Source organism: Bombus bifarius, unplaced genomic scaffold, assembly GCF_011952205.1.
Source record: "Bombus bifarius isolate JDL3187 unplaced genomic scaffold, Bbif_JDL3187 scf7180000008244, whole genome shotgun sequence".
Taxonomy (NCBI): domain Eukaryota; kingdom Metazoa; phylum Arthropoda; class Insecta; order Hymenoptera; family Apidae; genus Bombus; species Bombus bifarius.
Genome location: NW_022884538.1, coordinates 80,179 through 107,934, shown reverse-complemented (window position 1 = coordinate 107,934; position 27,756 = coordinate 80,179). Strand labels below are relative to the sequence as shown.

General features: G+C 42.4%; 1 protein-coding gene across 13 annotated transcripts in view; it reads left to right on the top strand.

Annotated features, from left to right (window-relative positions):
* The window catches only part of LOC117211814 (cyclic nucleotide-gated cation channel alpha-3-like), a 225,740-nt gene that overhangs the window by 172,895 nt on the left and 25,089 nt on the right, over window positions 1-27,756 (top strand). The window lies entirely within an intron of this gene.

Genomic DNA, 27,756 nt, shown 5'->3' with positions numbered 1-27,756 from the left:
TTACACTAGTTGGGTTACATTAGTCTTTGGACCGCGTTTTCAACCTTCTCATCTTTGTTCCATTCAAAACTTTATTTCGATTTAAAAGCGCGGAGTAGTGAATCCTCCCGTATCTTCCCCTTTCTTTTCTTTATCTTGTTCACTTTTCTGCATCTGTGTTCTTTGAGCACAAGTGCGTCGAGCAAAACGAGTTCTAATTGCAATGCTAGATTGTTTGAATTGCGAAAAAAACGGATAAAAATTATATGCAATCGTCTGAAAAACATTGTTGCGTACAACCTCCAATATTTTTTTGGGGCCACATTTACGTACTTTTCGAACCACGTTTTCAACCTTCTTATCTTTGTTCCATTCAAAACATTATTTCGATTTAAAAGCGCGGAGTAGTGAATCCTCCCGTATCTTCCCCTTTCTTTTCTTTATCTTGTTCACTTTTCTGCATCTGTGTTCTTTGAGCACAAGTGCGTCGAGCAAAACGAGTTCTAGTTGTATTTGCTAGATTGTTTGAATTGCGAAAAAAACGGATAAAAATTATATGCAATCATCTGAAAAACATTGTTGCGTATAACCTCCAATATTTTTTTGGGGCCACATTTACGTACTTTTCGAACCACGTTTTCAACCTTCTTATCTTTGTTCCATTCAAAACTTTATTTCGATTTAAAAGCGCGGAGTAGTGAATCCTCCCGTATCTTCCCCTTTCTTTTCTTTATCTTGTTCACTTTTCTGCATCTGTGTTCTTTGAGCACAAGTGCGTCGAGCAAAACGAGTTCTAGTTGTATTTGCTAGATTGTTTGAATTGCGAAAAAAACGGATAAAAATTATATGCAATCATCTGAAAAACATTGTTGCGTATAACCTCCAATATTTTTTTGGGGCCACATTTACGTACTTTTCGAACCACGTTTTCAACCTTCTTATCTTTGTTCCATTCAAAACTTTATTTCGATTTAAAAGCGCGGAGTAGTGAATCCTCCCGTATCTTCCCCTTTCTTTTCTTTATCTTGTTCACTTTTCTGCATCTGTGTTCTTTGAGCACAAGTGCGTCGAGCAAAACGAGTTCTAGTTGTATTTGCTAGATTGTTTGAATTGCGAAAAAAACGGATAAAAATTATATGCAATCATCTGAAAAACATTGTTGCGTATAACCTCCAATATTTTTTTGGGGCCACATTTACGTACTTTTCGAACCACGTTTTCAACCTTCTCATCTTTGTTCCATTCAAAACTTTATTTCGATTTAAAAGCGCGGAGTAGTGAATCCTCCCGTATCTTCCCCTTTCTTTTCTTTATCTTGTTCACTTTTCTGCATCTGTGTTCTGAGCACAAGTGCGTCGAGCAAAACTGTTCTGTTCTAGATTGTTTGAATTGAGCACACATTGTGCGTCGACTTTTCGAACCAAAATCTTTGAGTTCCTAGTGAGCACAAGTGTATAGTTGCTAGATTGTTTGAATTGCGAAAAAAACGGATAAAAATTATATGCAATCATCTGAAAAACATTGTTGCGTATAACCTCCAATATTTTTTTGGGGCCACATTTACGTACTTTTCGAACCACGTTTTCAACCTTCTTATCTTTGTTCCATTCAAAACTTTATTTCGATTTAAAAGCGCGGAGTAGTGAATCCTCCCGTATCTTCCCCTTTCTTTTCTTTATCTTGTTCACTTTTCTGCATCTGTGTTCTTTGAGCACAAGTGCGTCGAGCAAAACGAGTTCTAATTACACAATGGCTAGATTGCTTGAATTGCGAAAAAAACGGATAAAAATTATATGCAATCGTCTGAAAAACATTGTTGCGTATAACCTCCAATATCTTTTTTGGGCCACATTTACGTACTTTTGGAACCACGTTGTCAACCTTCTTATCTTTGTTCCATTCAAAACATTATTTCGATTTAATAGCGCGGAGTAGTGAATCCTTCCGTATATTCTCCTTTCTTTTCTTTATCTTGTTCACTTTTCTGCATCTGTGTTCTTTGAGCACAAGTGCGTCGAGCAAAACGAGTTCTCACTGGAACTGCTAGATTGTTTGAATTGCGAAAAAAAGGATAAAAATTATATGCAGTCGTCTGAAAAACGTTGTTGTGTATAATCGACAACATTCTTTTTGGGTTACATTTACACTAGTTGGGTTACATTAGTCTTTGGACCGCGTTTTCAACCTTCTCATCTTTGTTCCATTCAAAACTTTATTTCGATTTAAAAGCGCGGAGTAGTGAATCCTCCCGTATCTTCCCCTTTCTTTTCTTTATCTTGTTCACTTTTCTGCAACTGTGTTCTTTGAATACATGTGCATCGAGCAAAACGAGTTCTGGCAGGAACTGCTAGATTGATTGAATTGCGAAAAGACGGATAAAAATTATATGCAATCGTCTGAAAAACATTGTTGCGTATAACCTCCAATATTTTTTTTGAGCCACATTTACGTACTTTTCGAACCACGTTTTCAACCTTCTTATCTTTGTTCCATTCAAAACTTTATTTCGATTTAAAAGCGCGGAGTAGTGAATCCTCCCGTATCTTCCCCTTTCTTTTCTTTATCTTGTTTACTCTTCTGCATCTGTGTTCTTTGAGCACACGTGCATCGAGCAAAACGAGTTCTGGCAGGAACTGCTAGATTGATTGAATTGCGAAAAGTCGGATAAAAATTATATGCAATCGTCTGAAAAACATTGTTGCGTATAATCTCCAATATTATTTTTGGGCTACATTTACATAGTCTTTGGACCTCCTTTTCAACCTTCTCATCTTTGTTCCAGGCAAAGTTTATTTCGATTTAAAAGCGCCGAGAAATGAATTCCCTCGTATCTTCTCCTTCCTTTTTTTTGTCTTTCTCATTCTTTTGCATTTTGGTTCTTTGAATTCAAATGCGTTGAGCAAACCGAGTTCTAATTGGAACTGCAAAGACGCCATATTGCGAAAAGGCGGATAAAAATTATATGCAATTGAATGAAAAACATTGTTGCGTATAATCTCCAATATTATTTTTGGGCCACATTTACGTAGTCTTTGGACCGTCTTTTCAACCTTCTCATCTTTGTTCCAGGCAAAGTTTATTTCGATTTAAAAGCGCCGAGAAATGAATTCCCTCGTATCTTCTCCTTCCTTTTTTTTGTCTTTCTCATTCTTTTGCATTTTGGTTCTTTGAATTCAAATGCGTCGAGCAAACCGAGTTGTAATAGGAACTACAACGACGCCGTATTGCGAAAAGGCGGATAAAAATTATATGCAATTGAATGAAAAACATTGTTGCGTATAATCTCCAATATTATTTTTGGGCCACATTTACGTACTCTTTGGACCGCCTTTTCAACCTTCTCATCTTTGTTCCAGGCAAAGTTTATTTTGATTTAAAAGCGCCGAGAAATGAATTCCCTCGTATCTTCTCCTTCCTTTTTTTTGTCTTTCTCATTCTTTTGCATTTTGGTTCTTTGAATTCAAATGCGTTGAGCAAACCGAGTTCTAATTGGAACTGCAAAGACGCCATATTGCGAAAAGGCGGATAAAAATTATATGCAATTGAATGAAAAACATTGTTGCGTATAATCTCCAATATTATTTTTGGGCCACATTTACGTAGTCTTTGGACCGCCTTTTCAACCTTCTCATCTTTGTTCCAGGCAAAGTTTATTTCGATTTAAAAGCGCCGAGAAATGAATTCCCTCGTATCTTCTCCTTCCTTTTTTTTGTCTTTCTCATTCTTTTGCATTTTGGTTCTTTGAATTCAAATGCGTTGAGCAAACCGAGTTCTAATTGGAACTGCAAAGACGCCATATTGCGAAAAGGCGGATAAAAATTATATGCAATTGAATGAAAAACATTGTTGCGTATAATCTCCAATATTATTTTTGGGCCACATTTACGTAGTCTTTGGACCGCCTTTTCAACCTTCTCATCTTTGTTCCAGGCAAAGTTTATTTCGATTTAAAAGCGCCGAGAAATGAATTCCCTCGTATCTTCTCCTTCCTTTTTTTTGTCTTTCTCATTCTTCTACATTTTGGTTCTTCTCATTTACGCGCGTCGAGTAAATCGAGTTCTCACGGGATGTGCGATGCCTTCCAAATTACGAAAAGACTACCTGCTTTTTCTAACCGTATCTTAGTACCAAGCTTCTGAGGTCTTTTCTTATAGTTTTTTTACTTGCAAGCTTCGATAAGTCGAGATCTCTACATTTTAAAGACTTTAGCCCTCCTGACGTTCGGGATACCGAGATTCGTGTTCCCCGGCGGTTTTATTCTCAAAATAAACTTCCACTGTTTCTGCGTTACGCACACTGGAATCATTGTGTGGAAAAATAAGATTCTCTTTTGCTATGCTTTGCTCATATTCAAGTAATTTCGTGTTCACGATATTACGTTACGTTAAAGAGAATGAAAAAGAAAGGATAAACTCTAAAAAATTGCAAGTATCGGAGAATTAGTACCAGAAGCAACAGAGAATAACTCACACATCGCACTTAACACGGGCTGTGTGTTGTGCATTTTTGCAACCGGAAATCGATGTCGTAAATATTTCGGAATGATATCGACAAGATCGAAGGATCTTGGTCTGGTCCACTTTCCTGGACGATTCCGTAGAATATCGTGGCCTGGTCAACGACCTGCGGTATCTCTGTACGTGTAGTATACAACGTCCTGTCGAACGGAAATCGTTCCGCTTTAGTGGTGCAGTTGCAAAGGGCCGAGAGAAGCAGTAGCAGGTCAGCCAGTCGATGCATTCTTGTCCGCCACTAAATAAAACTAGGAGAAGACGTCCTCTGCTACGTCGGTTCTTGCTTCTGAATATCGATTTTATCTCCACCCGTACGCCACAATGTTGCAGCGCGAGACAAAACGTAAACAAGGTTCTGCACGCGATCTCCTACCCATTTCCGATTTTATGTCGCTATTTTATCGCTTAGCTGATCAGCATATAACTGTCGATAAAACTGCACCTTTTTCTTACAAGGCGTTTCGTTCTTCCTGCGAAGCGAGCAGTTTTTCAATGCGATCTTCTTGTACGTTACTCTGTTTAAAAAGTTGGCAGAATTACATGGGCAAAAAAATAGAGATAATGCTGCAACAGCAAACTCTCTCGCTTCTGAATCGTTTTTTGGAATTGAATGTTCCTTTGCTTGGCTGATACAAAGCTCTCGATCATTGGGACAGTGACTATGGCATGCCATAATACGAATACGTTGAATGTTCATTGTAGTTGGACTAGAACTTTAAGATAGACGAAGGCAGCGATTTCTACTAAACGATGTTTAGGGCACGAGTTAGGCAAAGGTATCGATACGCGACGGTGCGACGTAGCCATGCTATAACATGTGTCGGCGCTTTAGCAGTATCGCCACAACGATACGAATGATCAATGTGTTTCGAATCTCTTCGCCTATTTGTAGCCGGCAAAAGTTTTAAAAGAACGATGTCTACCTTGCTCGATATGGTTTGCGAACAGCCTATGTGCTTCGGAATGAAATGTACGTGATAGAACATGTATAACAGGTATACGAGAAAATATGGAAGAATGCACTCGGGTTGAGCCGTAGTTCGTTTCGTTGTTACCAAGTTTCAATGGCCGAAGTTAATCTCAATTTTCTTTAAAATCTTAACGACGTCGGGGCTAAATCTGAACTCGTCTCGCGAGCTGTGTTACGCGAGCCATAACATCGCGGTGAGGCGAAAGTTCTCAGCGAGAGAAGTTGGCCGAGTACTCGCAATTTATAATGTTACGATGGATGGACGGATCTGCACGAGCTCCGGCTACCTTATTGACTTTCTTCCCAACTCGCCAGCAACAGACGGACGACATCGACTTACGGGAAACGGCGATCCTCGAGGACCTTCGACATTCCCAAGTGCTTCTTCTCCAAACGAATTCATCGCGCAACTTTAACCGAGTACCTGCTACTAATAGAAATCCACTTTACTAGTTCATCAGCCGCAGCCTCTCGTATCCGCGCGGATAGAGTGACGAAAATAATGGAGTAACGGAACAACCGCTTTCGTCACATCGACCAGTTTCGTTTGTTCGTACAGAGACGACCAGGATGTCAACTGTAAACGATAACATATCAAGAAATTACACGGGTGGAAGAGTCGGTTGCAATAAATTATTGCGTGTAATTGCGCACCCCGTTGTAAGAAACAACGAACAAAGAAACGTAGAATCTGGTCAAATGTGCGTGATGGAATATTGGGTGTAGCGTAACACGTGAAGTGGAAGGTAGCGATAGTTGTAGTTGCTGGATGTCCGACGAAAGCTTTCATAGTGATATCTGCGCTTCCTTGCAGAAGCTGGCGACAAAGAACGATCCTCTTGCCAGAAATTGTGCGTTACGTTTGCATCGTACGACGTACCGTGATACTTGGCTGCTGCAGGATGCATAGGTCGATTACCCTAGCGTTATAAGAAAGCGCACCTCCGCGTATGAAGACAGACTGTTTCAAAAAATCCTGCGACACGCACGATTTCTTATTTCTCTATTTACTCTGTGAGGTAATAATGGTAAAACGAAAGGACAGGTCCCAGAGCCACGTTGTTGCATTAGCACGAAAATGAGTTAAATCTAGACACAGCGATCTAAGCAAGCGAAAGTAGAACTTAAAGAATAACCAACGTTATTATCTCTAGAAAACAACGAGCGAGTCGAATATCGTTTCTCGCTATTTCACAGAAAACGTGTTCGAATAGCTGGTCATAATAGGTCAGAAGAAGGGCCCCGGATGCACACGGTTAAATATCGCGGACGTTGTAATTTGCTACCTGTTACTGGCTTGATCTCCGCGGTATCGATTATTCCTTTGCGTTATTGCGCATTCAATTTCAAGGATTCCATAAATAAAAATAAGATCGGTATTTCTCCGATTAACAGAAATATGGTATACGGTGATAAAAGTAAGGGAATTTTCCAATGACATTCGTGCAACGATGGACGTAAAAGAAAGAAGAAGAAGAAGAAGAAGAAGAAGAAGAAGAAATCCGTCCGGAACCACTGCGTCGACTGTGTGGACGCAACGGTCTTTATTCCATCGGATCAGCTGTATCGTTAAAGAGTTCCGTAGCCAAGCTTCTTCTATCAGAGGTCCGATCATTTCGATGATTGGAAACTGAAAGCCGGAGCGAAGAAGAGGATGCAAAGAGTGCTGACACGTGGCGCGTAAAAAGCATCAGGCTTGGTCGGAGCGAGTGGCACAAAGCGCGCGATTCCATATAGCGCGCCTCGAAGAAAAGGGAATTTCCCATTTTCTGAATTATCGGTCCCGATCAACGAACGACCGCCCCCCTCGTCCGCTTTCTCTCCTTTACCTCGAGTCGCAAACAATGATTTTCCTCACGTGCCGACCCCGTTGACCCGGCACAATGCGGAAAATTGCAGTGATTGCCGGTTCCGTACAACGCGAACGCCGCCTTATCCCCCCGACCCTATCGGGGCTCTGGGCCAAAGCAAAGAATTCTTGAAAGCGCGGCTGCCTCGGCCGTAATCGCGCTGTTAGCAACGTCACACGCCGCATTCTCAACGCCAAACTTGCACCCTGGAACCGCACGTGGTATTCGACAGTCGTATAGGAAATAAAATATTAGAGCAAAAGTGGACAACTACTGGATCGTACATTTGGTCATTAGTGGTCGATGCTGAGACCACTCGTGCACGGAAAAGGACAATTATAATAGGATATGGCGAAGCAGTAACAGGTATGAGAGAAGGCAACAAATTTGCACAGAGTGAAAAGTTTTCGAACAGCAACAGAGTGAAACGATCCTGCCACGAGATTAACGTTCTCTCGACCGCTGAATCGTTGTCAAGTTTTCCGGATGTTTGTCAGATTTTTTAAAATATCGCTGGTCCGTGTTTGGCTATTTTCCTCTGTCCTTATCACACGCTTTACAGTCCACGCTGTAATAACAGTTGCCTTTTATTGCGTCAAACCAACGTTGCACTGCACTGCATTGTGCCGATGTTAGGATTAGAATATTTTTTCCGCTCCTGTATTTATACGTACGTAATAACTTTCTTGAAAGATATCGATAACTCAGATATCACGCGTTCTCTGTTTGAATGTCGGAATATAAGCAGCTTCCTTTTTCCAGGAGTATCGATTCGCCATCGATAGGAATAACGTTGCGGATGTATTGCCACCTGAACGAACGAATAGGTTCCCTTTCTTTTGTCTCGGTTGCATTTGTCTTTCTTCTTCGTTCTCCTTTTTTCATTTCTCCCTGCTTTTAGTAATCACGGATCACCGTAAAGAACAGGCGCAACGTGTAATGCAAATAGAGAACGTACAAAGGAATAATCAATCGCGAAGATAGAACAGACACGTAAATCGTATCTGCGTATCTCGGTCGTTCGGCGTGAAGAAAAACTTTTTCCTTTCCTGCCTTTCGGGCAATGAATTTGCTATCGAAACTGCTCGTTTTTTAAACGCATTCATTATCGAAACTGCTGCTTCACCTCGACAAATCTGACTGTGTTAAAAGACCATGATCAGTGGAAACTATCACGTTGCAAATATATTTTGATGTAATTTCTGCTTTTTCGATTCGGATAGATACGTGAAAACGATTAAGCTAAAAATTGATCGCCGCCTCTAAACGGAGGTTGGACCGTGTGTATCCTGCAGATTATTTATGCATGAATATAATTATTTCGCATTTCACTTGATACGAAATATTTAAAGGTCTCATTTGCATATTGAAATAATGCTGACACGATGAATTTAAATATTTAATGAAACGATCCCCGCTTTTTTTTTTTTTTTTTTTGTTAAACATCACCGCTTCCGTGAAGATTATTTCGTCGTTGTGGTAATGGTAGTTGTGGCAGTGGTAGTTTATTGCCTCCCCTATGGGGTTACAAGACTTTCTCTTTATATATTAACCGTGCTTTGAAACCCAACTACGTATAAAACAGAAAGCAGGAAGAAAATCCGCCTTAGGTACATAAACTTTGCATAAAATCCGGTACAAATTAACGAAACGAACCAGGAGCTTTCGCAACACGGTACGCAAATGTAAACCCAGCGATGTAACAAAAATATAACGAAAAAGAGAAACATCGTGATACCTTATGAATAAGGTGACCTATAAAATTCCATACACGGAATACTTCACAATTGAACCACTACTGGCGGGTGTCCATGTTTGGAATTTGAAAGAAAAACGTTCGGTAAAATAACAGAATTTCGATTTATGTGCTTATTTGACCGGTAATTGTGTATTTGGCTGCCTCGTATTTTACGAGTGACCAAGGCTGATTAAATTGTCAGACCGGCAGAGCTATAAGGCTAGCGATTTCAACTGATCATCTGAGGTGCTACTACAAAGATAGAGATGAAACGTAAATATAGCGTAGATAGTTTCGTCGATATATATCGTCCACTAGATCGAATCGGCATTATCATTGAAAATGTAAGATGGAAGTCGTCGTTGGCAGTTGGCAGAACCCCTGCCGTTCGACCATTCGACGCTTCAGTAGTTTGAAGGACGATATTCGCCGACAGCCCGGGTAGCTTAATTGGGGTCAGATTGACAAAGCACTAGCGTGGCAAGCGGCAGATCCGACTTGCAAGCCCGGACTAGCAGCACGGTCGGCCAAATATCTTTCTCCCTACAAATCCAATACAACTGTTCTCGGAAATAGCAAATATTCCGGTCCGTATCGTAAACTTTGGGAGTCGCGTGGATGACCCGAACACGTATCCTACTACTGCACATATCGCCACAGCGTCGCGTGACCGAAGCACCGATGGAACTCGCATGACCCATGTTTGTTCGAACGTTGCACCGTAAAACATCGGAAGTGCAAGCGTATACGTGATTCCCTGCGACACGCCAAAACCCTGTAATTCCCGAATAAGGGGTCACGTCTGTTATCCGTGCGGATGCTCGTCATCGCAAGGCACACGACGACCACCGGCCGATTGTCTATCAGCGAGGACGAGCGAAGCGGAACGTTTGGAACCGCTGCGATCTATCCGTAGAGATACACGTATATCTCGATCTCTGCTTGTCCATTCGTCGGCGTCGTTCAATTTTCCGTAATGGTTTCTTTCGTCGAATGACGTTTCATGCTGGGCGCGATCGAGAACCCTCGCTCTTCGTAATGTCTCGCGGACCAGCCGGATTCGAGAACCGATAGACCGTGTTACCTTCGAAAGCGTAATTTCTAGCGAGTTCAAACTGTTTTCTTTCATTCTGTGATTATCGTTAGCGCAAAAGTAATCAAATATCGCGCTAGAGCAGTTACAGAAATATTAGGAATAAAATGTCGTTGCTCGGGTATATTTATCGCGTAAAATTACGTAATCGGTTATGCTTAGCGGCTTGAATTTTATCGCTCGTTAACGAGCGATAGTAATGATAGTGGAGTATGTCTGATTTTAGTATAAATAGTATACATATGCTATTACTTCGGTAATTATTAGAAGCGAGATAATGTTCTACGTGAAAATCGTTTCGCTTTATGGGGCAAGATTAACGAAATATCTAATGCAACTTTAAATAAGATAGATATCGAAGTTAGTATGTATTTCGTCTAATTGAAAAGTATGTAGGAGAAAGGAGAGAGACAAATTGAATAGACTGTAATTGAAACTTGAATTAATTAAGACGAGTGCAGCTAAAGGGATTAATCTCAATTTTGAGCATAGCCGTGCCAGGTGGATTCGACGTCTTTAGCAATAAATGATTCTGATGCATATAGACTAAATAATTAATCTCTAATTTTCTGCTAATATTTATTGTTGTCCGAATTAGTATTGTTTAATAGTACACATTGCGAGATTGAACCCTACACTTTTAATAATAAACGAACCGAGTTGTGTAAATTAAATAATTCATTTGTAGCATTACTGATAATATGTATGGCTACGTAAAATGGACAATTTGGCAGCACAAAATTTGATTCGCGAACAATTCACGTTGTAAAGAAACACAGTTTGGTAGATCGCCAAAACTTGTTGTTCCTATCCCGACATTTTTTCCACAAAGATCGAAGTAACGAAGCGTTCGGCCATTTAAATCTTCGCGATTCACTGATTCCTTTTTTATCTTTTCTTTTCTTTTCTTTTTTTTTTTTTCGTCAACGTGAATCGATAGCGTAGTTTTAGTTCAGCTCGTTGAATCTGTCGTTGCGTCGCATGCCTGGCCAGATACGGCTATCTCCACTGAAACGTAACCCCGAATAGATTTTCTATTTAATTACGACATTTCTTTCTATCGCGCGCCCCCATTCGTAGCCATTAGAACATGGTTGTTTCATATAAAATTTGATAATCGACCAAAATTGTCGAAGAAACGTTCATTCGATCGAACTCGACCGATCATGCGTTTTAAACCTTCGCGACAGTGAGGTACTTCGGTATTGACTTTTCTACGAAACGTTCATTCAAACTGTAAGTGCAAAGTGCAATTGCAAAATCCAAAGCGACAAAGCAAACATAGTTTCGACAGCTTCGCGATAATGTTCGATGCTTGTCTCATTTCCTTCAAACGTCGCGTGGTGTTGGATATTGTCAGCATTGAGGCCAGCAATGCAAATCGAACATATCAAATACCCGGTCACGCAGAACTTGATCGAGGCTAGGCTACTATAGTATAGTATAGTATAGTATAGCCCACATGTATCAATTACAATATTTAATATACTTGGAACTGATTAGTTGATATGAAACAGTTATAGTAAGCACACAGTGCAGTACCTGTAAAAAGCAGAAGCCGCCGTTTCTTCCTACTTTCTTTCCTTCTTACTTCAGTGATGCTATCATGAATCAGACTTGAATCAGACTGGTTGGAAACTTTGCCGATATAATTACGTCGATTAGGTGTCATCGCATAGCTAAGGCGATTTCAAAGCGCTTAGCACAACACACACGTAATACGTTCGCAAAAGTTGCCGACGAGTACGAATGCTCTGACGAGCCACTGTGTAACAGTTGTCGCTGCACCTTGGAGGCTGCACTCGCTTATTTCTTCGTATAACGAAAACTCGTATCGAAAGCGCGGATACCAGACGTAGAATACCGAACAAATTGGTCCGTCAACCTTCTAATTCGGCTTCTGATTGATGAACGTTTTAGATGAAAGTCGACACAGGCTTACAGAAAGATCCTTCGAAGACGATTTATGGGAATGAAAGTCAGTGAGGACGTCTCCTCCTTGGAGGGTCGTAAGCTTTCTCGATCGATTCGTCGAAAACTTTTAAAAAGACCAAGAAGCTGGCCGCGTATTTCTTTGAAACAGAGAAGCAACGACTCGAAGCAGCCTACAAGGTGAATACAGCCAGTCGAACGATCCTTGGAGGATGCGTTTGCGCATCGATCATAGAATTCATTTTCTGATTTCCCAGCAGACGTACCCCAGGTGTGTCGTAGCTAATCTCTCCAAAGTTGGTTGCTCGTTGCTGAAAACGCTTTTCGGCTCTATAAGAGCACTTTCAGGCAATTTTTCCCACACAGGTGCCTGATATCTGTTTCGTCCCAGCTAGAGAAAATACTTAGGTAACGTTTAGGTCATTTAAACAAATTTAATTTCGTTTAAAAAGTGCAGTTGAAAATTAAATGAAATTGCATTAAGTGTAACAAGCGTATGTACAGTGAAGTTTAAAATTCATAGCTGTGGATAATAAAAATAATTACATCTTTTACCATATTAATAACAGTATTAAAAAACGTTTAGTTTGTAGACATAGATCATTGCCTCTATCTATAATTTATTCGCTCTTGTCAAATGTAATTCCGTTTCCTGAAATTATGTTACCATCTTGCTACCACTTTTGTGGCAAAGACCTTCTCTAACCTGGTTTCGCACTTTGACCAGTCGAATGGACTGTGAATGGATTGCATTTGAGTCGAAATTAGTAGACGTAGTAGGTACGAGCATTAATATCTGCAAACTGAATGCAATTAATTTGCAACAAAACCGGATCTAGTTAACATATTCGCTGACATAATTTCCATTCGCGTCGATTGAATTCTATGGTGAAATGAACAATGGAATACGTAATTCGATTTCTACTACTGAATTCTATAAAATACTATACGCGTGCTGTACGTATATTCCTTTGTTGTTGCGCTCTTTTTGTAATTGTTATGCGGAATGATAATTTCGCAGTTGCAAATTAATTAATTTCGTATCGTACGTAAAAAAAAAGAGAAACGTGCATTGCACGTATGTTGCTTCGTTATCATTCTTTTCTTTTAATTATTACGCAGAATGATGATTTTTCAATTGAAAATAACTAATATTGTATTGCGTGTAAATGCATATAATGATGGACGAGATGTAAGCAAAGAACTCTGTATTGTTTCGTATAATGATGATCGTACGGGTGAATGTACAGAGCACTGGCGCCATTCGCGAAGCACCTGATCATACAGGATGATTGCAGCAACCGAATTAACACAGCTTTGCTCCAAGCAACGTCGGACAAAGATTCTGCAAGAACGTTTGTGTTCGACGCTTTTAATTCGATTTCAAAAATCGTGCGATTTACTTCTTATTATCTCGTGCAAATGTCACGCTTCCTCGAATCTTTCACGCATTTTTTGCAATGTATCATCTCGTACTAACCGATTGCTCGCTGCTGGATCGGCGTTCCTCTTGTTCATACAGCTGACCGCTGCGTAGAACGAATTAACAAATTGTAGCACCATGTACCTGACTCTGCCCTAGCTCCCTAAGGTCCATTAATCTCACGCCATTACGGTCTGCTAATCTCACACGCAATCTTCCGGTGCTCAAAGCATGTAAACTTTAGCTTCTGACCGATCGCACGATCTCACCGTGTCTGCTAACTATATCTCTACGAGTTCGTACGAGAGCGTCTGAACGAAGAGACGACGGAGCAACGCGCACGCGTTTCACGCCGGTCAACGTGAGCCACCCACTTTGCCACCCACTTGGCCACCCTATCCCGTTCCATTCTCTAGGTCAGGAGGATGAATGAGTCGAGTGAAGCACCCTCTAGGGATGTCACCAGCTTTCCAATCCCTCCGACGCCCCTTCCCAAGCGGCCGTGGTGCAGACTACTCGCGCTCTACCCCCTTCCGCAGGGTTAAAAATAGCCGGGTCCGCTGACGTCATCGATCTGTCGTCGCCGGACCAAACTATTCCGACCAACTCGTCCCTGGGAAAGTGGCGACCCGACGCCACTAGAACGGCTCGTAGCTAGCGACGGGATCAAGTTCAATACGTGTTCAATTATAAATCGAAATCCAATACTATCAGCCGCAGTTCATACAGTTCTCATAGTTCTCGTAGAATTTTTGAATGGCGCTTGTAAGGTTCAGTAAGATTATTTGAGTCGCCGGTTGAAAATATTAAAATGCGATCTGAAAGTTCACGCAGGAAGGTGAATTTCCTGTACATTGCGAACAAAACTTCTCGTGTCTCTTCTTGATTTTCTTTGGTATCCAATCGAGACCAGTTTCAAAATTTCATCAACGCTACATGGAAGTACGCTGTTTTTTCCACGAAAAGTATTCGAATTCGAAATAGTTTCGCGAGCCATTCAACTTGAACCTATCGCTGCTCATCGCATTAATAACAGGTGCAGCGCAGGAGTTTTGCGAGCGTCGCGTCGCGTCTCGCCAACCTCGCCGTACTCGATCAATCGCGCCGATGAGGTTTTTCCACATGGACAGCAGACGTTCGTTTGATTCACTGGAATTCTCATCGCTGCGAAATTAAGCGGTCGGACGGGTCGCGTTCCTGCGGATGTTTCACCAGAACGCTTCTGCTGGCTGATAATTTCGCGGGGTTTAACCCCGTTAAGTAATCCCACTCATTTCCGTGCCAATCGTATTTTGCTGTCATTAAGCTCTTAATCAGGGAAGATGAATCGCCTCGCCGTTCGTATTACCAATTCCTTCGACACAGTGATCTCTTCGTTGCATTTCTGTTAAAAAAGATAAATTACGTATGTTATATCGATACTACTTGCAAGTACTAGAATCGACCTGATTGAAATTAGTTTATTCTAATACTTTATATTCGAGAGATGTACGACTGACTATAACGCTCATCAAATGCACCGCAGGGTACTCGTATTGACTGTTAAACACACTATGACATTCTCGTACAAATTAATACTAGTTGTCTGTCTACTTCTTTCTCGGTAGTTTTGAATATTTCTATATGTGGGTGGAATTTTACGAATCGTAGAGAGTAAGAACTGAATCTTGTAGCAAATAATACCGCACGATGAGAACGCAGGAAATTTTCAAGTTGAGCCGGCAAATGATACCTTGTTGACGAGACATCGATCGATCGATCGCCTTCTGAGATACAGCAGGTCAAAGAACTCGAGATTCATTCGTGGACTACAGCCCTAAACCTCGAATACCAACTTCGGATTATGCAAAATATGGGATTACAGTCGAGAATCCCCCATTTTCAGTCGAGATCCCAATGGAAAGAATCACCACATTTTTACAGAGTATCGATAAAGATAAATAGTTGGCTGTTGCAGCCACATTACCAGACAGCTCCTCGGATATTGTTAACATTGGGGCTAGCGATGTAAATGGAACATTTGAAATATCCGGTTACACAAAAGTTGCCCGGCCATCCGGGCATCTCATGAGACACCTGAATACACGAGATATTGAACAGTATTGGTACCCTCCGAGGTTAGGCTACTAGAGTACGTAGCCTACGTATATGAAGGACAACGTTGAATATACTCGGAAGTAATTAATTAATATGAAACTGTTATAGCAAGCACACGGTACAGTACCTGTGAGACACCTGGGATTCTCACGAAGTTAAGCCACTAGGCAGTATTGCCTTGAAATAAACAGCCATGGTCTATGAGTTATTCGGAGTACCGCCCGCTTCTTGCAAGTCAGCTATACCGTTCGATTTGACTGTACTTCCGAGCGGGACAAGAAAGAACACGGAGAACGAGCTTCGAGCTACGGTCAGTAGCAATTCCTAAAAGTGATGGACCGAGGGACGTATCACAGAAATTTGTGGCTAATGGTTTCCATAGACTTCCTACCTTGCCACTTGGATACACGTTGTTGGTAGTCGCCTATATGACACAACGTTTGATATACTTTGATGCAATCAATTAATATGCGACTGCTATAGTAAGTACACGGTACAATACCTGTGAGACGCCTGGGATTCTCACGAAGTTAAGCCACTAGTCAATTTTGCCTTGAAATAAGCAACCGTCCCCTGTCAATTATTCGCAGAGCTGCCCACTTCTTACAAGTCAGCTATACTGTTCGACTTGACTGTACTTCCAAGCGGGACAAGAAAGAACACGGAGAACGAGCTTCGAGACAGTCAGTAACAATTCCTAAAAGCGATGGACCGAGTAACATATAGCACGCCAAGGTCGCTGACAATTGTATTACATTCGTCTTCTACCGAATGACGTTGTCGTTTGTTCGACGACAAAAATTTCTGGCTAATCGTCTTCATGGACTTCCAACTTCGCCACTTACTTGGATACGCGTTGACGGTAGTCGGATTTAATATTCCAAAGCAGAAGCCGCTGTCGGCCGAATTATGCTATATGTACATATGTGAGAACTGGAAGAAAAGATATCTCATTCCTGGAAGGAGTCGCTTCGAAGTTGTAATATTGTGCGATCAGCAGCTTCTTTACCATTTTTTAGCCACTTTGGCTCTCGTATCGAAGTCCTCAAATATCTCACGTATCTGGTGCATCTCGTGAGTTACCCGGCTGTCCGGCTAACATTTATCTCACAAGTGAAATACATTTGAATAAGTAAATACGACTGAAATTATATCAAAATGTTTGATCAAGAATAAAAAAAGTTGCGCTCGACCGCAACGGACCGTAGAGCTTCCCGATGCGTAGAGGAGAACCTGCAGCCGCAAGGTAGCGATGAAGACCGGGCAATTAACGAAAGGTTCCTGTTCTGCAATTATCGCGTGGTTATGTGCACGATCTTGATTGCCATCGTCATTTTTGGAAATCCAGATGAGGGGTAACAAATATCGACGTGGTAGATGGTTTTTTCGATATATCATCCACCGTATTGAATCGACCATTGTTTCTGAAAATCTGAGTTCAAATTCGTTGTTGCCAGTCGATAAAATCCACGGGAACAATTTCCAACGTTATCGGACTGACGTAAAGTCGAAGCGCGTGGATCGACGAGGTTATAAATTTGGAGTTCTTTGATCTCCCGTATCTTGGAGGGTAGTCGATCGATCGATGTCTGTTCGCAGTGTATCGTTTGGCCCAAGATTCAGTCGCGAGATCGTGGGACGTGAAAGATGCGCGAAAAATCCTCTCGCTTCTTAAAAGCTAAGGTACACCGGCGGTAGAGATATTCCCCAATTGCGGAGTGAAACGGCTGAAACGTGAAATTCGGGGGAAAATTCACGGGAACACGGCGCTCCGATGAACGATATATACACGACGTTTAAAATAAATGCAATTATAGAATATAATAAGCGGGGCCGGTCCGCGTGTTACGTCTGTCGAGTACTCTGCGGCTTGCAGATAGCTTTCTTAGGCACACAACACTACGAACTGGGTCGACGCGGGGATCGATGTGACGTAAATGAACGAAATTCCGCTTGGGACGAGTTATTACATCGCGATGGTGCTCGTTCCTCTTCGTTTTGAGGTAAGATTGAAAGGAAATCAGAACGAAAGAACGAAGAAAAGGACGGGCAGAAATATAAAAGATCTCTGTCCCGAATGATTTTTTTTTCTCTTCTGTTTTACGTTTTCCTCCTTTTATCGTTCCCCGTTTTGGATTCTTTCTCTTTTTCATTTCTTTTCTACATTTTTCAATCTTTCCTTTCCACCTTGAATACGTTTGTGACGCGATAAAAGACGATGTTGACTGAGATGATAGATCGCATGGAAACGGCTATGAAAACGACACGAGATAAAGACAAGTTACGTCTCTCGGTTTCTTACGAGAGATAACTCTAGAATGCAATACACGATCGTTCATTATCGTACTGAAATTATTTGGTTTCGAAAAAATACTATAACGATAGAAGTTGTTCGCCTCTCGTCGATAGCAAGTAGCGTGAACGTCAGAAAATCAAAGGTAGACTCGTTGTACTCTTTTCGCCAGTGCTTATTCGCAGGATCGTATCATCTTCTGTAGATATTAGGAATTACGAATGAATGGAAAAGTCCGAGTCCGCCCGTTTGCTACAACCTACAGGGAAACTAAACACCAACGACCACAATCACAATCTCGTACTACGAGTACACGAGAACCGAACCACAAAGGACGGAAACGCAATGTAAATCCGGACCCAGCTGTAACATGGCAGAACCACGTAAGGCACGGTGAAGAACTAACGCGTATTTGACGCGCATTAAAGCTGAATTTTCAGAAACGCTCTAAACGTGCAACGTAGGTGGGCGAGCTATCGGTATCAGTCGTATCTTGCAGATGATACCTGTAGAAGTACCACAAAATCTCTGTTCGCAGCTGTTGAAAGCTCGGTAACGCGTTTAAAGCGAGCTCGTCCGTGCCGGGTTAGTTGCGCGTGTTCGGCTGCCGGGTCCGAGAGTTAATTCGTCAAACGAAGAAGACAGAGAGACTCCTCGTCCGATTTCAACGTCGGCTTTCCGCCCTACTTCGCGCACGGATCCACTCTCGCGCAGCGTCGTTCAAAAGTGTATCGTTGAATTATTCATGACGCGTGTTCTTTTGGACTACGTTAGCGCCGACCACCGCCCACCTCTCCGAGACTTCTCGTTAAGACGTTTGCACGGTGAATACAAACGCGCGATCCCGGCAGAAAAATAAGCGCGATCATCGAACGCGCACTCGTTTTCCCGCCGCTTCCCTTTGTAAATAAGAACGCAGCTTCTTCCCGTAGCTAATGAAACGGGGGAAAAAACAGCAGGGAATTGCCGTCCACTCGTACCAGGGGACACTTATAATACGTTGATTGAATTTCACCAGTCACGCGCCACGCGCTTCTCAGGATAATCCAACATCCAGTCCAACATTGTCAGTTCCGCTTCTTTTACGGTATAAAATTCGCGTGACGTTAGCGTCTCTCTGTCGGTACGGAACAATTCACGCGCACCGAATCCTTCCGCGTTGGTCCTAATCGCGCCGCTTGTTGGAACCAGTGGCCGATATTCTCTTTGATATTTCGACCTGTACGCGAGACGCGAAACGGTCGGTCGACGGTGGAATATTACCGACGATCGATCCGCGATTATGCATACGTGACGTTATCCTATCAATCGGGATTCGTCGGTGGTATCAGGCCAGCCACCGGCACCGCCAACGAAGAAGCTCGCGCTAATTCTGCCACGGTTTGCAGACGACGTCCATGCTCTAATACCTGATTACGTATGCGTGCATCCGCGTACACGTTGGTCTACCGGGATTAGACTCTATCCGGACAAACGGCATCGGTCTGTTCCACTCTGGTTTAACATTGAGCCCTTAATCTGTACGTTATACCTCTTATCTGGCCGACTAGGCCACGCGGAATCGGCCGTGCCACATCGAAAATTCGCTACAGCTATTCATTATGGATTATCCGACGCAGCTAATCAGCCAGCCGGAAGACTATATTTCGGCCAGGTTACCCGGACGCACCGGAGGCCGGCTATCAGCCGTACGCCCGGTTAATTAGACATAGTCGATCCGGAGAACGATGATCGTCGATGTTCGTTATACGGCTATAATATTAGATAGTTGATTAGACGGACGGTGTCGCCAGGCCGCTAAACCGTTTGCTTGGAAGGCAGTTAATTAAGGGACAATCGTTCCGCGGTTATAGCGTTAATTAGCCTGTTCGTGGGCCGCGCAGTGTCCGACGAAGAATCGTCGTCGTTTTAGTTTTACAACTTGCTCTGTCACTCGTCGAATAACTTGCTTAGTTACGAGATAAGTGTCTCGTATAAGTATTAAGGCACAATGAGGGTAATACGAAAGACGTTTTCCATGGAGGATATATGAATTTCTGTTACTTGCGTGTGAACAATCTTGTTCGAGAATAGGGTTAGGACGAATTGGTTTAATTTCAAGTATTTAAGATATAATAATCGTATGGCCTTGACGGTATAAATGTCGATTAATTTAAAGGGTCCCCTTTTACATTTAGCCCGCATAGATCATACGACGAACAGATCTGTTCTTCGTCGTAAAAAGAAATAAAAAGAAATAAAAGTAAATCGTATTTGGCAAAGACCAATTGAAATTGAACGAATAGTACGATTAACGCGTGGTTTCCAAGTTTTCTGCAAAATGACTACGAGCCTAAAATGGAACTGTGACCTGTCACTTGTAATAATTATACAATGCGTTTAATTAATTTTGCATCTTTTTAAGGATCGCTAGATCTGTCGGCACGACTCGTGGCTCAATTAGGTTTCGAGCTTCGTCCGATTTCGACCGCCGATTTTACGATATCGGCACCGATATATCCATCGACGATTCAGCCAGAGAAAACTCAGATCATGTTGGATATGGGACGTCAAATCGTCCACTGGAACGCCGACGGTGATCGAAATTAAATATTCAATCAGTGCTGAATGGAGTATCGAATGAAGCGGAAAGAAGAGAGCCAGAACGATCAGGTGGAGGCAGACAATGCCTTTATGAAATTACGTTAAACGATAGCCGCCATAAAAACGTCAAATCTGTTTCCATGGATCATGTCGCAGGGTAAAATCCATTTCTCTTTCTTCTTCTATTCCGTCGTTATCGTCTCTGTAACCTTCCCTTGTCCGGATATCATCGCGCTTCCATCTTGACTTTTATTCGAAGGTAGGAATATCCCTGTTCGAACACGCGCATCGCTTACATCCGTCGATATTCCCTGGATCTTTAATCCCTTTCTGTTTTACGAGAGACCGTGAAGAATTGAAATAAACATTATCGATTGATATATTTATATTCTTGGATATATATATATATTGACTTGCTCGGAAAGTAATCTCGTTTCTCGCGTGGAAATGAAAGAGGATTATTTTCTTTTTATGAAAAGAGATAGCTCCGTTCAGTTATGTAAATTTATATCAGCCTCGATTGGCCTTACACGGAGTATGGCGCATATTTGAGGTCGAAATTACCAGAAGCAAATTTGGCATTGGCGTTGGATCAACGCATCCATTCCATACACGACGCGTAATCGTCTGATCAACCCAGAAGAATACGAAGGAAACGTTCGACTGGAAATTCTATTTCGATTACCTGCGAATTCTTCGCAAATAACGCGGACGCGTCACAACGTGCGGATGTTCGTACGACGATACTAACACTGTCTGTCTGTACCTCGAATGTATTGGTAATATTACTACCACTGTCCAAATTTGTCCACGTTCAACGATTGAAATAATTTCTGATATATTCCACAGGTCTCTCGAATCTACCGTTCAACGAAACTACTATTCAACGATAGTGTCGCTAAAATCTGTCATTGATACACTAACGTTGTACCTGAAATGTGTGGATAACGCGCCAGACACCCAACGATTACTCGAACCGGAAACGAATAAAAGAGAGAAGGTTACGCGTGGCCGATGCCAAAACGTATTGTCCGTACGAGAACGATTAATTCGGCCAAAGACTAAACTAGCTTCTCATAACCGGTACTATACCTGAAGTATCGTTGGCGGTACGTTCAGCGGCGAACGATGCGAAACCGATGTGGCGCGCGATGAAATTGAAGAAAGACGAGGCGACACGACCGGGAGAGTTGCGGCCGTTGGAAACATAGTAGGAGGAAGAGATTCTGTCGAGAACGAAGCGGAAGAAAGTTGCGACTGGCATGGACGTGGGGTTGGTTTCAATCGGAAATGGGCTTCCAACCAGCCGAATAAACGACAACCGAGTCGTGATAGACGGTGGTGGTGCAATTTAAACTTTCTCGTTCTCGCCGGCTTATGGCTCTTTCGACTCACGAACGAACCGGCCCAAGATAGTGGCTGACAGCTCGGAAGAAAGATGGCAAAAGGCGGCACCGATAATATACCTAAACCTCGGCATTCGCCTCGGAACGATCAAAGTATCGGCAAGATTTTGACAAAGATCCGAATCACGGCGTTTAACATTCGCCGTTACAAAAGGCAGAGAACCGTCGGATCTTTTTCTTCTTTCGTCTCGCTGTATTCGCACTGTTACATTTAACTGACGCGTAGATCAGCAGCGACGCAGCGATAAACCAACCGCTTGGTCCAACACTGGTCTATCTTGCAGAGACCAACACCCAAAAAGAAAAGAATATCGACGTTTCGCCAGCATTGCAGTCGTAGTGTGTATCCAGAGTCTTTCGTGGTCTGGATGTTCCGAGATGGTAACGAGAGTGTCGCTCGGTTGAGAGTCGCGGGTGAACGATCGACGCAAAGTCGATTTTCAAGCTGGATGATCGGCTAACGGTACTCTTAATTGGACGGCTGATCAATTAAAACAGGAACGAACGGAAAGTACGCTGTATAGGGTGGAGATGGAAAAACCGGTATCTCGGTTGATGTACTCGAGGTGTCTCGTGATCTCTGTTCCTTTCCTATATTTCTTCGGCAAGTACCCTTTGTTCTTTGCTAAGACAAACGTCTTTTCAAAGAGTATCTTATACCCGGTAGTTAGTTGGTGTTCCGCTACCGCTGACTCTACGTACTTCAGTCCGGTGCACCTCTCTTGTTCCTTGAGCCGTGTACCCAAGCTCCTCTCGGTTTCGCCATAGTGACACTCGAGGCCGTGAAAGTCTCAAGACTCGCTCAAGTTTCTCGATTTGTTATCCGTATTGGATTACTTGTCATGGATAGGAGCAAGTTAAAAAGTGGCCTTCTTCGGACCTCCTCGCCGGTGAAAAATGCTTGCAGGATATTTGAGAGCGTCTCTCGAGGAACAAAAAATGTTCCATTTAGCCGAGATGCGATGGGAAATTCGAAGGAAATGAGTGCAGAGACGAAAGTGATGGAAGTTTGGAATAGAGCAAATGCCAAGTATCACAGTATGGTTGTTGGCCATTGTTTTCGTACGTAGCAACAATCCGCTCGTACTGGAGATTTTCTCGATTTCAAGTTGCCTATAAATGCGTGGAAACCGGAGGTCTAGTCGCAAACTACGCAGGCGAAACAGTCAGTGCTTGTTAACGTGGCGAACATGGAATTTTGTTGATTTAATGACGCGGTACGATCGACTATTGCCCTGGCTATCTTCTGCCAGCCCTTAGTATACTGAGAAGACCTCCAAGGACACCAGTAAACCTTTTACCGATGCTCTTTGACAACCGGTAGAAATACAAAAAGTACCAATTCTTCGTTACTTCGTATTTTTGTTGCAACATTTTTAACGAAACATTTATAAGTCTACCTCTTACCGATAGAATATGTTTGCCATTTGGTAAACAAAATTTAGGATTAAATTTAGGATAGATTAGGAAAAATTTATTATTTTTTTATTTATTTATTTATTCTTAGTCCATACCTTTCGGCTTTGGACGACCTTCGGTTTACATCTCTCATAATGCCCTTGCATCACATATATTTCTTTTACTCTAGCACTTCTATTATTATATACTGCTTGTACCTATCTATTGCATCTTCCTTGATCTATCTCTATGTACTAACTTATATCTAACGCTTATAACTAAGTGCTCATTCCGTCTTTGGCTTTTGCTTCCTTGCTGTCCTCCCCCCCTGTCGTTCCTGCCCCTCTTCTGCTATTCTTCTCTTCTCCTCTTTATTATCGCTTCTAGTTTCGCCAACAGTCTCATTTAGTACTTCTACCGTGTTCCTAGCTCCTCCTGTTATCTCGCATTTCTCTACTATATATGTTTCAAGTCCTCCGCGATTAGGAGGAATTGATTTTCTCGAAAATAAAATCTAATCCGAAAAAAGATTCCGCTGTCCGATCACACTCTGTTTTATTTGATTTTACCGGATAACACTGTGTGTTAGGACTAATAGGGCTGCCAGGTTGAATTTAATTTTCACCGACCAGTTCAAATAATTACTCAAAATTAATCACGGAAACGCAGAAAAGAGCACCTCCTTTTGGGACAAAGCGAACGGAAAATCGACGAGTCTGCAAACGGAACAGAATGCTGCGATGGTCAATATTTGGAATAGAAAAGCGAATTTTACAGAGAGCGATCAAAGCGATCATGAATACTTTGGTACATTTCCAACGAGCGGGGCTCGAAGCGGCACTTTCGTTATATTTAGTTTTATTACAAACATGGACGAATGCCGTTTATGACGATTGAAAAATACTTGTCTCGAAGAGTATCAAAAAATTAACATCGTGATAGAGCGATTTCCTAATTTACGAGCGAGTTTTCAACTAACAAACAACCGTACAATATATTGCAACACTATCTTCAAAATGCTGGAAACACTCGATAATTGCTCGGAATGAGGACTCAAGTTTCGCAATCGTAACATCACCACCGCCTGACTGACTCGTCCAAATGAACGTTCGAATGTTCAGCTCAACTCGTTCGAAGTTGTACCGTCTGCGAGTCCTTTTCGATCATCGATGGAATATTTGCGGCAGAAACGGCGCCACAAAAATTCACGTAAGATCGTCATCGTGGAAACGAGCTTTCCTCCGCGTCCATTCTTTTGCCTGTCACCGTAATTGATAACTAGCCGCGGCCTAATTCGGTACTCGCCGACAAATTCCATACTATAATTTGCTGTTTTGTGGGGATGTTCCACGGCAGCAAGTTCAGCCTAACTTTTACAGCAGACCCAGTCGCCGAGGGTAACACGTTCTCTTCTAATGAAAATCGCCACGATCGTGCACTCCACTATAGAGCAAATGCACAGACTGGTCAACGAAATAATACTAACACTAGAGAACAAATAATACAAAACAAACAAAATTATGGACATCGAGAAAGCACAAATGCCAAAACAAGATAAATCACAATAGCCTACTTCAATCAAAAAAAAAAAAAAACGATCGTGCGACGATCGTTAGGTAAGTGACTTATCTACCGACCGATTCATTTTCAACTTTTCATCCTCGAGATGGCAGCAGTCCTTGCTTCTATCAGCGCGAGTAACTGACCCTGATGATGGAATACTCGATGAATCGCGCTTGCATGAAATATCCATCGAACGCGCGCGAGATCAGTTAATTAGGTTCAGTTGGAAATTCATGAAATTCCTAATTATCGGCTGGACGATACATCCGCGCGAGATGTGTACCCGTATCGTTTCCACGTAACTCGACGCTCAAACACTGGCGATTACGTTAAAAACAACCTTTGTCTCGTTTCAAACGATCGTTCCAAACAACTTGGTTTCAAGTTTCAGTCAGACGTACGTACACTTGCCCATACCAGCCAATTTCCTTCCACTTAACCGAGCGGATTGAACAAAACTTGGCTGGCGCTGCGGACAGCTACGTACGCGGCACAGAGCCACAAAGGAAAGGACCGAGTCTCTTTGTTCCAACAAGTCCTGATAATTGTACATTCGTATCTTTGGTCCTTCTCCTTCTGATGATAAAATCGGGAATTGTTGCTGCATCTGTACAGGGGTCCGGCCAAACTTTAGTACCTTGAATGTGTCGTACGTGGATAAGCGATATGGTTGTATTTTGTTAAGTATTTTATTGTACACGCTTACTGAACACGATGGTACGCAAGCGTTTCAAAGAAGAGCGTTCAGAGTGTTGGGATGGAGAAATTTTCCGACGAGTAACGTTTTGAAAAACGTTGGAATATGCGAATCGCTCGTTGAATCAGGCTTGTAAATAAGTCAAAGAAATTGCAAACGTATTCCCGTAAACGTGAGCAAATGATAAGTTTGAGGCATCTTGCTATTTTGTCGACTGTCCTCTCGTATTAAACGGCAGATCTCTTCTCATAGGAGATGAACAAGGTAAAAAAGAAAGCGAGGGAATTGTGGAAACGTTCTCGCAAACGAATCTAGATAATCCCGGAGCTGAGAATCTCGGGACAAATAGACGAAAGAACACGTATCGTTGGACATTAAGCGTTACGTTTAATAAGGTACAAAAGCGTGTTTATACGACGCGTAAATCATCTGCGCTGCATTTGCCGGGCAATTCGTTGCCGTGTTAACCGTAGTATTCATATATTCCGCATCTGTAGTCGCGCGCTCATGTAAATTACATAAAGCTTTCGGGGTGCAGTGTCGCGAACGAACAAGTTTTGCATCGTTGTTTGCTACATCGAACCGAGTTCACGCTACGAGCAGAATATGTCACTCTGAGGACATTATGCTCCGAGGAAGTTACCGATTGAATTCAAATTGCCACCGGCCATAAATCAGCCACCAGAGCGAAGCTTTTCTTAAAAAATCTCTATTTTTCAGACAATATATAAGAAGCTCTAGAAGCGAATTCACGACAGTCCCATTTATAGCGTGCGATGCACATTCGCAAAATGGCAAATTCGTCAGGTTTTGCTTTGGCGTTTATGGCAACGATTGGACAAAGAACGACGGGTATCTACCCTCGGCGTCGCAGTCACGCAGATCAGAGCTTTGGAAGGGAGTCGTAGAACCCAGGCAATTGAGATCCACACCATGCGGATGAGGGTTCAATTTATGGCACTCCGAAGCGTTGACGACTGCTTTTCCTTTCCATGGCCGAAAGTGACGAAGGGCCAGACGGTCGTCCCGGATGATCGAACTTGGCCTTCTCTTACAAATATTTTGTAGCTTTCAAGATGCACTTCTGCATGTATCGTTGTCGTATATGGAAAGAGCAGATTTAAATAATATCCAATTTGTACAATGTTAAATGGATATAAATCGATGGATGTAAATAAATAATGATACAAAAATGACAAGCAAAGAAGTCTCTTTAGTGTATCCCATGATTAATCGATGTAATCGTTTGACGAATCTAAAAGATATAGTTCGAGCGAAGTCACTGGTCTCTCCCTCGTTGATAAAGTATTCAGAATTCAAATATATACTGTAAGTTATCGAAATTCGTAAGAAAAAAGAAAGTTAGCCAAGATGCTTTGCGTCATTGTCAGTAATTTACAGAAACAACGAGTTGCATCTCCATATAAAAAGATAATCGAACGTTAGACTACGCCAATCGACGATAAAGCCTGGCATCTGGCACGGCCTTAAACGATAGGACGACAGTTTCCAAATTATTTGTTTATCCGGTGCAATAGTTCTCGGAATAGTAGAGTAAATAAATAAAGTAAATTCGAGAGTTATAACTGGGATCCGAGTTATCGGTTTGACCAGCCAAGAGGAACGTTGCTCGATGTAAAGGGAGACACAGCGGGACCTGAAACGCTCAGTTTCAGGCCCGTTCCGAAGAAATGGACTCCAATGTCTGCAAAACGTTGCGTTAGCGCAGGATGCAAGTGGAAATTGCAAGTAAAATGGCTCCCGGATGACCAATCTCGCGTTATCTCGCCATCGTGAGACTCGGAGATCTGAAACGTGCACTTGCGTCGTTACCTCTCCCCTGGACAGGTCGTCCGGTCGTCAAAATATCATTTTCCACTGAAAGGGGAATCGCCTTTTATCCTCCTGCCACTTACATCGTTTACCGTTTCAACCGTGCAATTAGAACGATCGTGGAAGGTGGTGAAACGTGACGTCGCGTGGCAATCGATATTTCCGGTTGCAGCGTTCCCGAGTCGGTTGAACGCCGCTGTTGGCGCGTTCCGCGAGCCTCTTTGAATTCGGTGCAGTCGGTTTTTACGAGCGCGCAGCGCTCGCAAAACGGCTCTCGGCTACGAAGACCACGGACCACCGATGCCAGGAAGCACGTATCGGTCGTTAGTCCTCGCAACTCGCAGCGCTTTTATTCCGCAGCGGACGCGGAACGATGGACATTAAAAT